General features: G+C 53.5%; 1 protein-coding gene across 1 annotated transcript in view; it reads right to left on the bottom strand.

Annotated features, from left to right (window-relative positions):
- Positions 1–15,314, bottom strand: part of LOC122369470 (TATA-binding protein-associated factor 172-like) — a 190,879-nt gene extending 175,565 nt beyond the window's left edge. Inside the window, exon 1 of the mRNA XM_043344247.1 lies at positions 15,097–15,314. The gene's annotated coding sequence lies outside the window, so the exon portion shown is untranslated. The remainder of the gene's footprint in view (positions 1–15,096) is intronic.
- Positions 15,315–15,562: the final 248 nt, after the last annotated feature.

Here is a 15,562-nt window from a genome sequence, read left to right as displayed (position 1 = left end):
ACGGCGACTTGCGACTCGCTGACTTGTGTTCTGCGTTTCGCGGCGACGTATAGGTTCATGTCGTTGACGAACGCTTGGGTATGTAGATAGGTAGGTAAGAAGATAAGAAGCACCGCGATGGAGCAGGCGGCGTGGCTCAGCGCGGCCTGGATCCACCTTGGTTAGGCCACAAGTTAGCGGAGCCGCTCTTGGGAGAAGCGAGCTTGAGGAACCGGTGCGGAGGGAGGCGGCGCGGCGTGGTTGCGGCGCGGCCCGAAATCTGACCGGCTGTTATTCAGGTGATCGTTTTGGTCGGATGCTTTCTTGTCATGAAGAAGTATGTCGTTTTCGTTTCGATGATTGACATTTCCTCATTCTTATTCTTGATGTCGCGTCGAAGGACAGACGTCGACATCGAATAGATAAATAAAATCTTGAAGATCAATAATTTACTGTTATAAGATAAAGAACGATCACGTCGGGGTCACCAATGTGGCGGCCGAGACAAATAGATAAAAACAAGATGTCTTGCGCTCGCTCCGCGTCGCTTTGGCCATAAAATGGTTCGGGGGAAAATTTGGGGTCGAATAGTGTTTGTCCCGTGGCGATCGGCTTTCTAGAAGCTGAGATAATCGCGAAAAACCTGTTCAGGCTGCAAAAGTAGGTACTCGGTACTTGCTTGGTACTTGGGAAAGTACTTGGTAGTTGCTTGGTACTTGCAAAAGTACTTGGTACTTGCTTGGCATTTGCCAAAGTACTCGGTACTTGCAAATGTGGTACCGTAAGGTGGGGCTATTTGAGACAGTGGGGCTATTTGAGACAGTATTTAAAATTTGTTATAAAATAAAAACCGTTTGAACTTTTTGCTTAATTTTTGCTCAGGCGATTTACTGCTCGATTCCACACCTTCCTGAGCAAAAATATCACATAAAAATCAAACGCTCTTCATTTTATAGCGATTTTAAACACTGTCTCAAATAGCCCCACCGTCTCAAATAGCCCCACTTAACGGTACTTGCTTGGTACTGCAAAAGTACTTGGTACTTGCTTGGTGCTCGCAAAAGCACTTGGTACTTGCAAAAGTACACCGATACAACCAGCGCCTCCACGATCGTTACAAGCGCCTGCCGCGGCAGGCTATGGCGACAGTGACTCAATCCGACGAGCATGCCGGTACAGCGCCGAACGACATCGTCAACATGTGAAGCGAACGTCATTTGCTGGTCGAAAACTACTCCCAGGTTCTTCAAACTGGGGCAGCCGGTGACGGTGGATCCCATGAAATGAACGGAGATGGTGGGTAGTTGTTTCAGAATTTGTCGTGAGCCAAATACTATGAGTTGAGTTTTGTCTGCGTTAATTTTCATGCCATTTTTGCAGAACCATTTCGAAAGCGAGTCTAAGTTGAGCTCCATCGACCGGACAAGGGCGGCACTGTCATTCGGTCGTCCAAACACTGCCACCTGACAGTCATGCGTACTGGACAAGACAGTCACTGTGTGGAAGCGAGTCATGCCTGTGAGTGTGCAGAGGCAGATCGAGCGCATAGACGGAGAACATGAGTGGGCCCAGGGCCGATCCCTGGTAGGTTCCGATCGGGTTCAGTAGCGGCTGTGATGTGACTCGTTCGCCATCTGGTGTCTGAATCAGGACTCGCTGGTAGTGGTCTGATAGATAGCTGCTGAACCATCGAGTGTCCACGTTATACAGATGGAGTTTCCAGAGCAGGCGGTCATGCGGAATTACATCAAAACACTTTGACATGTCCAACAAACAGAGAAGTCCGATTTCGCGTCGATCTATGGCTTCTAAAATTCGATCAGAGATAGTGACTATACTCTGTTCCGTTTCAAGTTTGCAGCCGAAGTGCCCTGCTGAAAGCAGTGCGTGATTTCTGTATATACAGCTCTTACGTTTTAAGACGCAAATTTTGAGCGGAGGAGCGATCTGCCGAAGAAACTCCGACTGCAAGCTTGATATGGAACAGACTATAGTGCTGTTTCGGTTGAATGATGTGCCCTAAAGCCGTGCTGGTGAGAAGAGAACAGGTCATGTGAAGTGAAGTATGAAGACAGCTGTTCATAAACTACACGTTCTGTTGTATTTCCACCGTGCTTGCGCCAAGCCTCGTCAATACCGACTGCCCGGCCGCCTACTCCGGCGCCGGGCGCGAGCGCGGTTGGCCAGCCGACCACTAGGTGGCGGGGCGGCAGGACCCGCAGACAGAACAATTCCTCCCCTCTTAGGTAAAGCACATCGGGAGGAAACAAGCAACACGTAAGAAGCTGGTAAAACGCAAAGCAAGCAGTACATAAGGCCGTAAGAGGCACAGAACAAAATATGCGATCAGCATTTTCACGATGAAGCACGTTACAGTATGCCGATCACATGATCAGACGGTCAGGGGCCCGTTTCTGACGAACGGGGCGGGCCAGAGTCCCTGTGCGCGGCGCGGGTCCAGGGGTCAGCGCCGGGGACGACCGAGACGGCTCGGCCGTGGGCGGCGCCGATGCACGAGCGGGCGACGACGGTGCACCAGCGGGCGGCGGCGGCGGTGCACGAGTCAGCTGATCCGGACCGGTGTCAGGTGGCGTCTGGCCAGGCTGCGGCGGTGACGGCCGGGCACCGGACCGGCTGAGGTCGGATGAGACGGCCGCTGGGGCCGAGGCCGGCGCGCTGCGGGCTCGGAGATGGGAGCGGTGACGCACGAACAGTCGGCCGTCCATTAGCTGTACCTCGCAGCTTTGACCGAGCACGGCGGCGACCGTTGCTGGTAGCCATTTGTCGACGGCGTTGGTGATAGCTGTTACGTAGACCCAGTCACCGACCTGAAACTGTCTGTCGGAGTCGGACTGGTCCGTGCGGTGTTTCCATGAGTGTTGCTGTCGAGCGACTTTTGCAGCGATATCTGGATGCAGCTGGTCCAGGGGCGTACGAAGTGGGCGGCCCAGGAGCAGCTCAGCTGGCGAGCGACCTGTGGTGCTATGCGGTGTGTTCCTGTATGAGAACAGAAAACGAGATAGCCTTGTTTGAAGCGAGCCATCCGTGCGCTTTGCGAGCGCTGTTTTGACGACCTTGACCAGTGCCTCTGCCTGACCGTTTGAGGCAGGATGGAGAGGCGGGCTGAACTTGTGCAGAATGCGATTTCCTTTCATAAAGGCCTGGAACTCGGCAGATGTGAACGCGGTGCCGTTGTCGGTTACCAGCACTGCTGGCAGTCCCTTGGAGCTGAAACTCATTCGGAGCTTTTCAATTGCAGCTGCACTGGAGGTAGAGTGACAGATGTGAACGTCACACCATTTGGAATATGCGTCCACGACCACCAGAAGCTGTTTTCCCTCCAGCGGACCCGCAAAGTCCACGTGGACTCGTTGCCATGGGCGCTGTGGGAATGTCCAGGGCTGAGCGGGCACTTCTGGTTGTGCGCTGCGGTTTGCTTGGCATTTGTGGCACGCTCTCACACACGTTTCGATGTCCGAGTCCAGTAGGGGCCACCATACGTGACTCCTCGCCAGACGTTTCATCTGACTGATGCCGGGATGACCATCATGTAGCATTGTGATAACTTGATCCCGGAGAGGGGGAGGGACGATGACCCGGCACCCCCACAGAATGCAGCCATCTTGCAAGCTGAGCTCTAGACGGCGATGATGATATGGCTGGAACTCATCTCCGGGCGATGACTCAGGCCATTGTGTTTGCAGCCAGCGGCGAACACGTGACAGAACAGGATCACGGTCAGTTGCAGCGCGGACGTGATCCACGTCCACGGACTTTGAGACGTCTTCTAACATCTGGATGATGTCAGCGGGGACGGCATTGTTCCCCGTTGCATTGGCGATGTATTGGGCATTGTCCTGGTCTGCCGGCTCCGGTAGCGGCAGTCTGCTGAGGCCGTCGGCGTTACTGATCAGCTTTCCCGGCGTGAACTTCAGACTGTATTGATAGCCGCTCAGATGCAGGCGCCAGCGGAGCAGCCGGGGCGAGACGGTCTGAGGCAGGGCTTTGTCCGGGCTGAGCAGACCCAGCAGCGGTTGATGGTCCGTTTTGATGACGAACGATCGGCCATAGAGAAACTGATGGAACTTGGTCACTCCAAACATGATTGCACACGCTTCTTTGTCCAGTTGGCTGTAGTTTTTCTCCGCGCTAGACAGAGTACGGCTTGCATACGCAATTGGGCGATCTATGTTGAGCGCAGCATCTGGGTGGCTGAGGACAGCTCCCACACCGCACGAACTTGCATCGGTGGTGAGAACGAGTGGCTTATCAGGCTCGTAATGGGCGAGCACCGGAGCTGCTGCTAGCATTTCCTTCGTTTCGTTGAACGCGGCTCGCTGAGGAGATGACCAGATCCAGGTCGCGTCCTTCTTTTCCAGCGCATACAGCGGGGCGGCCACTGTAGCCAGGTTGGGCAGAAACCGTCCGTAGTACTGGAGCATGCCGAGATACGCTCTCAGATCGGACAGGTTGCACGGCTCAGGTGCTTCGAGCACGGCTCGTGTCTTTTCGGATGTGGTCTGGACTCCTGCTGAGGAGATGCGGAAGCCGAGGTAGTTGACTTCATCAGCCAACCACACCGACTTGTCGGCGTTGACGCGCAAACCGGCTGAACTGAGACGGCGCAGAACTGCTTGCACATTCTGGCGATGTTTTTCTGGAGTTGGGCCTGTCACGGCTATGTCGTCCAGAAAGACGGCCACATTGGGGATGCCAGCCAGGAGTGTCTCCACTTCTCTTTGGAATAGACTGACAGCACTTTTGACTCCATAGCATAGACGCTGAGGGCGGAACAGGCCCTTATGCGTGTTGATAGTCAACGCTTCTTTGCTGTCTTCATCCAGTTCGAGCTGCAGATAGGCCTCTCGAAGGTCTATCTTCGTGAACTTTTTCCCGCCTGCCAGGGCGGCGAACAGCTCTTCAACTCGGGGCAGAGGATACCTTTCCAATTTGCTGGCCTTGTTGACAGTCAAGTCGTAACTGCCACACAGTCGAACACTGCCGTCAGGTTTCTTCACCGCAACCACTGGAGCAGCCCATCGTGACGTCTTGACAGGTTCCAGGATGCCTAGTGATACCTGGCGATCCAACTCCCTTTCGATTGCTTCTCGTTGCGCGAAGGGCGGAGGGCGATGCTTATGGAAGATTGGCTTTACTTCCGGGTCGAGCTGGATAGCGACTTTCTGAACATTGTAGTGACCCAGGCCGGGTTCGAACAGCTCTGGGAACTCGGCACGAACACGGGCCAGCGATGCGGAGAGATCCGGTTCAGCTGCGCTAGGCTCGACAGATAGGACTGGATCCTGTTTGAAGAGGGCCGCCCAGTCCAGTTTGATCCTCTGTAGCCACTCCCGGCCCAGTAGTGGGGGTCCGGGCGTCTCCACCACCACTAGCGGGAGCACTGCCTTTTGACTTTGGTAGACCACTTCTACTTCAGCGACACCTACCACGGGCACCTCCTCCTGTGTGTACGTTAGTAGAGCACGATCGGGTGGTTGCAGCTGGGGCTGGAGTGGTAGACTTTTGAACAGACGTTTGCTCATGATAGAGCGACTGGCACCTGTATCCACTTGCATTGTGACAGGCTCTCCGTTGATGTAGACTTTTACTTCGATTGGAGCCATGCGATCAGATCCTGTGCGGAGCGTGAACAGGCTGGAGTCGGCAGGCGCTTCAGCGACTTCACTGGCGTCGGACACATGATGAGCACGGTCCCTTGCAGCCGCAGAACCGTCACCCCTCACACTTCGGCAGGCCGCCTGGGTGTGGCCTATCTTGCGGCACTTGAAACACTGAGCGGACTTGAACGGACAGCTGGCAGGCTGGTGACGTTTGCTCAGACACCTTGAGCATGGACTGGCAGGCGAAGCTGTTGCTGAGTTTGCTGACCTGCTCTGGGTCGGGGCCGCACCCCGACAGGCAGATTGCGAGTGTCCTTTCTTGTTGCACCGGAAACACAGCTTGTTCCGAAAGGGACACTCTGTGGCTGCATGTTTTCGGCTGTTGCATCTCGAGCAGCACGACTCTTGCACGACGTGCACTGCAGGCGCGTGTCTTTGAAATCCGGCATTGAGTTCACTGACCTGAGCTCTGATCTCCTCCTCTTGTTTTGCCATTTCTAGGGCGCGGGGCAGCGTGAGATCAGCGATAGCGAAGAATTTGCGCTGGAGTTCCCTGTCAGCGCAGCGGGCTACGGCACACTCCAGCACACTGCTTTCCCGCTGCTCGGGCGGGTAGTTGCATTTATCGGCTTGCAGCCTTAGCCGACTGACGAAAAGCGCAAAACTCTCACCGTCTTTGCGCACCAGGGCTTGCAGCTGCGCTCGCTCATACGTTGCGTTAACTGACGCATCGAAGTGCGCTTTCAGTTTGGCAGTGAGTTGGCTGTAGTCATCGGCTGCGGCACCTTCCACTGCGGGCAGAGTCCTGGCAAGATCTTGTACGTCTGTGCCGAGAAGCGTTAGCACTGTAGCTGCTTTACGGGCCGGCTTATCAATGTTCACGGCTAGCATATAGCACTCACAGCTGCGAAGCCACCGCGAGAAGTCCTCTCCCCGTTGGAAAGGCGGCGGAATGGGCAGGCTTTGCGCCATTCCGACACTAGCGAGGGGCAATGAGTGAGCGGGCAATGAGCGAGCGAGCGAGCCGGTTTCTGTGCGGTTATCTGGGCCTCAGATTCCACACAGAGCACTAAGCGACTAAGCAGGGCACTAAGCAGGTGGGCACTAAGCAATAGGGAATCAGTGGGCTGCACTAACTCCCGATCTCGTCCTCGTCGCCACTTGTTGTATTTCCACCGTGCTTGCGCCAAGCCTCGTCAATACCGACTGCCCGGCCGCCTACTCCGGCGCCGGGCGCGAGCGCGGTTGGCCAGCCGACCACTAGGTGGCGGGGCGGCAGGACCCGCAGACAGAACACGTTCCGTGATCTTAGCGATAGTCGGCAGTATAGATATGGGTCTGTAGTTGGAGGGTTCAGTTGACTTAGAGTTCTTCTGGATCGGATGAACGTAAGTTACTTTCCACGCCGCTGGTACAGTGTGCGAGGCAAGACTGGAGTTAACAATGTGCGTGACGACATGACACAGCGAGTCCCAACACAACTTCACAAAACGCATGCACAGGCCGTCGCATGCTTTTATTTTGATTTGTTCAAAATAAAAACAGTTTGATTTGTTCTTTTTAAAAGCTTATTAGATACCAGCCCCCCCCCCCCTCATAACCTGTTTACGTCATTCAGGAGGCCTTATCACAGTAAGGTTATGGCGGAACTTTGATTCATTGTGATTTTACGTGTCACGCACACTGAGTGATTAGTGATTGGCGCCCACTAAGGCAGACCAATGAGCGCCCGGCTGGTAAGCCCAAGAGGCACCGGTATCCGCCTGGGGCGGGGGACGGGGTCAAGGGAGAGCGATACGAGCATGACCTCTGGTCAGCCTCAACCTGTTTTAACCCAGTTGTCAGCCGCTGGTGCCTGCGTCATATAGCAGTTTTCCTTCTACCGCTGTCGTATAATCGTGTTACACCGTCCTTTTCATGATACAGGCCATGACCTCACTACTGGGGTCCTCAAACTGAATGGAATAGTTCGCTGAGCCGCCGCAGCCCAGGACGCGATACTTTCAAGAGAGACTATACGTGTTTGGCTCAAAAACTTGAATTTAAGAAATGCATGTGTAATGGTCACGAGAAATTGCCCAGATTTAGTTCAAGATTTTGGAAAATGCGGAACGATAATCAATACTCGAAGATAGCCATTTGATTGTTCATGGTATTGGCAGTCTAATGGCGTTTACGGCATGTCTGTATGTCTATTCTGTGATTTTATATGATTTTTGAACATATGCCGTTTTTGGTCGAAAACTCAGAAATTATGACGTCATTAATACCTCGATATCTCAAAAATTTTCCGACTGACTTTTTTGAAACTTTGTCACAATAGACTTCAATCAATTCCCTACAGGTACCAAAATTTGTTATGCTATGGCCCGGCGAAAAAAGTGGGGCGTTTAACGCTCCCCCCCCCCCAGCAACTCGCGGGTTAAGATTTTCGTAGCTATATCTTTGCCATTGACCTCTATTAGTACCGAGGTCAATGATAGGTCAATGATCTTTGCATAATAATGCATTAGTTGAATTTCATTCATAAAATGCATTTCCACACGACTCAAAATTCACCGCGAAATACCATTTGCCTGAGACACAATTATTACGTAACGTGAATGCTTGACTACGATTACTATGCATTTCCGTTCTTGCAGAGTTTGGGGCATCAGCATTTCATTTCATGGGATATCAGCAATCATTCATTTAAGAAAGTGTACACACAAGCAGGTATGTAGCATGTCTTGACTCCCACAGAGAGCAGAAGAGTCATTCGTTTTGCTCATCGTCGTGATGGAAGTCTTTTCCGTAAGTTCATACTTACTCAGTGACTTCGTGCACCATTCTGTCGTCAATGTCAAGGGATAAGGAATTAGGCTCTATGATATAATTCGAGCTAAAATTTATGTCATTTATGCTTAGTAGCCTTCATAATGAATTGGAAGGGCCAGGCACTCGGCAGTTACGCCCCACACAGGGATTTTTTTCACACACCAGCAGTCTTTCAAGGTCACGAGCGGTTGCGTGATGTTGATGCATGGAAACGGCGTTTGCTGCTAGAGTAATGAATGGCCGACTCCATTTTTTTTCACAGATAGTTAGGACCAATCTGGCGGACATAATATGTAAAAATTAGCCAAATCGAAGGTGGCGTGTTTTTTTTTTTTGCTTTTTAGATTTTGCTGTTTTAACCCGCGCACCGACGGGAGTCTGCGCCAACTTCGTACCGACGGGGGGGGGGGCGGATGACCGCCCCTCTGAGATCTCGAGAACGAAGCAAGATAGCGACATGCGGTAAACGGCATGGGATACGCACGGACAAGGTCTACAATTTTTACTTAGGTCATTTTCAGGTCAGGTCAAAGATGACGTCACAGGGGTCAAAAGTCAAAATGGCGGCGCTAGATATGGAGAGTTTTTCTCGAATAACTTTCGAACTAGTCAAGATAGGAACAAACTAAGGGCATCATCGTGATCCTCTTGTCAATCCGCATCGAATGATATATATGTTGACCTCGAAAGGTCAAGATCAAAGGTTGACCTCAGGTCACGTGACCTCGAGGTCATTCGATGCGCCTTGACGAGCTGAACACAATGAGACCATCCGCGTGGCTGTATCTTGTTCCTGTACGGAGTTATTGGCAAAAAAACCTTTGGTGACCTTTGATGACGTCACATGACCTTGCAGCTGCCCAACAGCAAAACAGACCTCAAAGTAGTGAGGGTTGATCGTATATGAAGTCATGTATGGTTTACGGGGCCATTCCGACCCGTTTTAGTAGTAAAAACAGGTAAAGTTTTAGTGGTAGTGGTAAAAAATTTTCCCCCATTGACTTATAATGGGGAGGTTGAGAAATTGACCTGACCTTAGGTCATCGATATCAAAATTCCGAGATATACAACTTGTAGCTACTATTGACTTTATAGCATCCTGCGACTTTTAAAGGCCTCCGACAACTACTGTAGGTCTGGCACGGTGACAAAGTTGCAAAAAAGTGACTTGAGGTTGGGTAATTCAAAGTGACCTGGTGACCTGACTGTAGTAGATTGCCCCACCCCTGGCTGCGCCAGTGGCTCATGTGCCGCTGTACCTGGCGCCGCCCCTGACTCGGCCCGCGGCGCACGGCCTGAGCCGAGGCCGCGGTTCAATAAACCAGTACAGAACGGACCGCCGTGGTGTAACATTGGCGACGAGGACGCGCGGCTCGCGTGGAACTAGCCAAGGATGGCTGGTGTGGGGAGAATGGCGGAGTTCGACCCACAGGCCGAAAGTTTTGGGACCTATTCACGGCGCATGGAACAATTTTTCATCGCTAATGGTGTAAAGGAAGAGGAAGAAGTGCGTCGACGAGCAATCTTCTTGAGTGTGGTGGGCAGTGACGTGTTTAGCCTACTCGAGGACCTGATCGCGCCGGCCACGGTGAGCTCACTTAGCTACAAGGAGATCATCAAACTCCTGCTGGGACATTTTGAGCCGGCATCCTCAGCAATCGTGGCACGGTTCAGCTTTAATCGCGCCGTGAGAGAAGACGGAGAGTCTGTCTCGGCATTTGTGGCTCGTTTGCGTCGGTTGGCCAAGCCCTGTCATTTTCTGAGTGAAACACTGGAGGAAATGCTGAGGGACAGATTTGTGTGCGGCCTTCAAAATGCACATATTCAAGCCAAGCTGCTGAAGGAGCAACATCTCTCTCTGGCGTCGGCTATTGACATCGCCCAACTCAGCGAGGCGGCGGACGCAGACGCTTCGCTGTTGAGCGGAGCGGTCGCGGCGGATGACGTCATCCACGCGGTCAGCTGGCACGGTGCCAGGAGGGGCGGCGCTGGAGGTCGAGGCGGCGGCCGCGGCCGCGGTCGCGGTGGCTGGATCAGCAGCGGCCAGCAGCGGAATCTGCAGCAGCCCAGTCCCAGGACGGGTGGCGAGGCTGCAATCTTCACTGGATCTTCACCAGGACGGGTACGAGGCGGTGGCGACAGCGGACGGCGTCGGGGTGTCGCGCTCCGCCAGCCGCAGTGCCCGTACTGTCTGCGACAGCAGCACGCGGAGACGGAGGACTGTCCGGCGCGGCGGCTGCGCTGCTATCGGTGCCACGCTGTGGGGCACGTGCGAGCCGCCTGTCGTGCCGGCTGGTCTCCGCGGGTGTATCATCTCGACGACGATGGTCTGGAGGCATTCCGAGACGGCGGCGGGCCCGGACCGTGGACTGAGAACCACGGCTCCGGGGTGATGGACACGCGCCAGTCGTCGGGAGCGGCCGCTGCCGGGGAGTGCCGCGCAGCTGCCGAGGAATCGGGTCCTGCTTACTTGGAAGGTACGGTCTCAGGTGACGTGTCTGGTGGTGAGCCTGGGGAAGTAAGGCAGGGGCCGGACGATGATGTGTATTTTCTGTTCAAATCTCGTGAGATTGGTGGGACCGAGCGAAAACCACCATTGTGTGTTGATGTGTTTGTGGATGGGAAACCGGTACGAATGGAGGTAGACACTGGGGCAGCGCTATCGGTTTGTTCAGAGCAGGGGTACCGAAAGATTTGGCCTAAAGGGGGACCGGTGATTCAGCCATGTACCAAAGTGCTGAAAACGTACAGTGGCGAGATATTGCCGAGCGTGGGACAGGTGCAGGTACAGGTCAGATATGAGGGTCAGGCTGCTGATTTGTCTCTGATTATCCTGGAGGGATCAGGTCCGTTTTTGTTGGGAAGGGACTGGCTGGCCAAGCTCCGACTAGACTGGCCAGCTATTTGTCGGCTGTCTACCGAAGCGTCGATTGAGGGTCTCGTGGCTGAGTTTGATGATGTTTTCAGCCCACAACTAGGACGCTACGCGGGCGATCCGGTGAGCATTGAGGTGGATGCCGGAGTTCAGCCGCGCTTTTTCAAGGCTCGCCCGGTGCCCCTGGCGTACCGGGAGCAGGTGGAGCACCAGTTGCAGGCCGAGATCGATCGGGGCTTGTGGGAGCCCGTGAAATCGAGTAAGTGGGCGGCACCGCTAGTGCTAGTGCCGAAATCTGACGGGTCAGTGAGGATTTGTGGGGACTACCGCCTGACCATTAATAAAGCGGCTCCGGTGGAGCAGTATCCTTTACCGCGTTTTGAAGAGCTCTCAGCAAAGCTCCAGGGGAGTACGGTGTACTCAAAGGTTGATCTCAAATCGGCCTATAATCAGCTCCCTCTAGACGAAAAATCGCGAGAATATCTTACCGTCAACACTCTAAAAGGCTTACTGAAGCCCACGAGACTCGGGTTTGGGTATTCATCCGCACCAGCACTTTTCCAAAGAACGATGGAGGTGCTCTTAGCGGGCATCCCAGGGACATGCGTCTTTCTGGATGATGTCGTAGTCTCGGGTAAGACGCTGCAGGAGCATAATGTCGCACTGCGAGCGGTGTTGACGCGTATCCGTGAGGCCGGACTGCGGCTTAACAAGGACAAGTGCGTTTTCGGAGCTCACAGGGTGGTGTACCTGGGTCATCAGATCAGTGGTGAGGGTGTCGAACCGACAGATGACAAAGTGGAGGCGATCACAGCGGCCCCGGAGCCGGAAAATGTGTCCCAGCTGCGCTGCTGGCTGGGACTGGTTAACTTCTACGGGAAGTTTCTGCGTGGTCTGGCCACTACGCTGTCACCACTGTACGCTCTTTTGCGAAAGGATGCTGTTTGGAAATGGGCGGACGCGGAAAAGGAGGCATTTCAGGATGCCAAGCGCCTGTTACGGAACCCTCCCGTTCTGGCACACTTTGATCCTCAGTTACCGATCACGCTGGCATGTGACGCCAGTCCGGTGGGGATCGGTTGTGTCCTCAGTCAAAAGACGCCGTCCGGCGAGCGCCCAGTAGCGTATTATTCGCGCACGCTCAATGAGACGGAGCGGCGTTACTCGCAAACTGACAGAGAGGGCTTAGCGGTGGTGGCAGGGGTCAAACATTTTCACTTTTATTTAGCTGGCAAGACGTTCGTTATCCAAACGGATCATAAGCCCCTGCTGGGTTTAATTGGCGAGATGAAACCCCTCCCGCTTATGGCTTCGCCGAGAGTGATCCGTTGGGCGATTATGTTAGGGTCATATGACTATCATCTGGAGTATATACCGGGCGCGAGACAGGTTCATTGTGACGCTCTGAGCCGTTTGCCGGTGCCGGGGGACGTGACGTCAGTGAGTCCCGTGCCGGCGGAGACCATTCATTTGCTGGAATTTCTGGATGATTCGCCGGTTTCTGTGGCTCAGATCCGCAGTTGGACAGAGCGAGACCCAGTGCTCTCGGCGGTTTTACACTTTGTTAGAGATGGGTGGCCACAGCAGTCGGCGCCGCTGGGCCCCGAGTTCCAGCCGTTCAAAAGTCGGGCGGCAGAGCTCAGTGTGCAGGATGGGTGCATCTTGTGGGGCTCCCGAGTCATCGTTCCGACTCAGGGGAGGAAACGGGTACTAGCCATGTTACATGAGGGGCATCACGGTGAGTCACGCACAAAAGCTTTTGCGCGCATGTACGTATGGTGGCCCAATTTGGATGAACATATTGTCGCGATGACGAACCAGTGTGACACATGTCAGATGTATCGTGCCAATGTGCCGGACACGCCTGTCCATCCCTGGGCGTGGCCGTCTCGTCCGTGGGAGCGCATACACTTGGATTACTGTGGACCGATGTCGGGCTGGATGTTTTTAGTCATTGTGGATGCGCACTCAAAGTGGGTTGACGTGTACCCGTCGCGCAGCACGAGCACATCCGCAACATTGGAGCACCTACGCCAGTCATTTGCTTGTTGGGGGATGCCACACACGATAGTGACGGACAACGCACAGTGTTTCCTGTCGGAGGAATTCAAAGCGTTCTGTAAGCGGAACGGCGTGGTACATTTAACGACGCCTGCGAGGTCGCCTAAATCGAATGGCTTAGCTGAAAAGTGTGTGGGAACTTTTAAACTCAGTTTCAAGAAGCAGCAGTCAGGATCTGTGCACACAAAAGTTTCGAGATTTTTGTTTCATTACCGAGCTACTCCCCATACCACGACTCGCGCTACACCGGCGGAGTTGTTTTTGGGGCGGCGTATGCGAACACCGCTGAACGCTCTAGTGCCTGATTTAGGTGCGACAGTGCGGCAGACTCAAGCGAAACAGAAATTGTATCGCGATCGGCACACGGTTGGTCGTCAGGTGGCCGTGGGCGATGCTGTGTTTGTGTCTGCAGTGGACCAGCTCAGCGGTGGCGGGGGGAGGACGTGGCTGCCCGGTGTCCTGGTGGGGAGAGAGGGTGTGAAACTGTCAGTGCGACTCAGAGATGGGCGTGTGATCCATAGACACCTCGACCGTGTGCGGACGTCTGGCCAAAATGTTTGCAATGCTGCCCATCGCAATGTCAGCATTCCCAGTGTTGGATATCCTCCCTCATGTGGGCGTGAGCCGTCCTCACGGGCCGCTGAGACGTCGCCCTCGGCGACGGAGGCCGAGGGAGACGGCCCGGGGGACGGGGGACGTTACGCTTTGCGAGACCGTGCGCGGCTCCGTCCGCCTGAGAGACTGTCATATGTGTAAAGTGTTAGTGGCGACTGTTCAAAAGTGTCATGTTTTGTCCTGAGGTGGAGGGATGTAGTAGATTGCCCCACCCCTGGCTGCGCCAGTGGCTCATGTGCCGCTGTACCTGGCGCCGCCCCTGACTCGGCCCGCGGCGCACGGCCTGAGCCGAGGCCGCGGTTCAATAAACCAGTACAGAACGGACCGCCGTGGTGTAACACTGACCTTAACAGTTAGGAGGTTAAACTTGCAATGACACTTCAATTTAATTTTATAACAAAAAATAAAGGCCTTATCAATTGCCTACGACACCCTGTTAATATCATTTCGATACCAGAAAAAGAACCAGAGTTATAGACATTTAAAAGTTAATGTGTAGCATTTTTGATTAATGATTAATGACCTTACCCTCGTAGTTTGAAAAAGTTAGATCAAAACACTTGTTTATTAATAATTTCGAGCACAGCTCTTCATCAGAATACAAAGCTAAAAAGCATTTTTAGCTTTGTATTCTGATGAAGAGCTGTGCTCGAAATTATTAATAAACAAGTGTTTTGATCTAACTTTTTCAAACTACGAGGGTAAGGTCATTAATCATTTATCAAAATGCTTTAATATGATCCTCGCACAAGCACTGAGAAACTTAAAGAACATTGTAGCATTTTTGGCTATATTCGATGACCTATATATCTCAGTGATACGTCATCAAGTTTCGAAAACATTAGACGTAACTCAGTTTTGAACTATGCCCTGTCAGCCTACAAATTTTCAGAAAAATCAGAGGGGATGACGGATTTCGGTGTTTGATTTGACGTGAAATGCCCCATGCACATGTCTGACCTTGTGTAATGTGTATAGGTAATGCCTCACCATTCATAAATCAATGACAATCACTTTGAGAAGTAAAGAGGCCCAAAAATTCTAGAGATGAGCCCTGCGATTAAATTTTGCACATCAATCCACAAATACCTTTGGCCGCCACAGCCCTACAGTTGCAGCACAGCGTACCTGCTGGGCGACAGCGGCGTGCAGTGACGGCACGATCACCTCTGTGACCTGCAGCGCGCTGACCAGTCTCTCCACGGCGCGCTCCTCAGTAGGCAGCGCTGCGTCCAGCTGCACCAGCGAGAGCTCCAGCAGCCGATCGGGAGGTGTGGCGGCGAAGCGCTCACAGAGGGCTGTCAGAGCGCGGACGGCGCCGCGCCGCTGCAGCTCCCGCTGCACCTACCAGCCAAGCGAGTGTCAGCGAATATACCACCAGCAGACTGGAACTGCTCACACCACAACGACAACACACTCTACCTCTCCACATCATAATAACAGCCATTGGCGTCGCCAGAGATTTTCGGCTGGAGGGGGGGGAATCAATTTGGGGGGGGGGCGTTCGAAAGAGCGTCAAAAATAATGACGAAATCACTTCAGTCAATTTTTTGGTCAGGTCAAAGGTCAGGTCACCAGAGGTCATTGAAGGCAA

The sequence above is a fragment of the Amphibalanus amphitrite genome, unplaced genomic scaffold (assembly GCF_019059575.1).
Source record: "Amphibalanus amphitrite isolate SeventyFive unplaced genomic scaffold, NRLGWU_Aamphi_draft 001039F_arrow, whole genome shotgun sequence".
NCBI classification, from domain to species: domain Eukaryota; kingdom Metazoa; phylum Arthropoda; class Thecostraca; order Balanomorpha; family Balanidae; genus Amphibalanus; species Amphibalanus amphitrite.
This window is presented reverse-complemented; position numbering and strand designations above follow the sequence as displayed.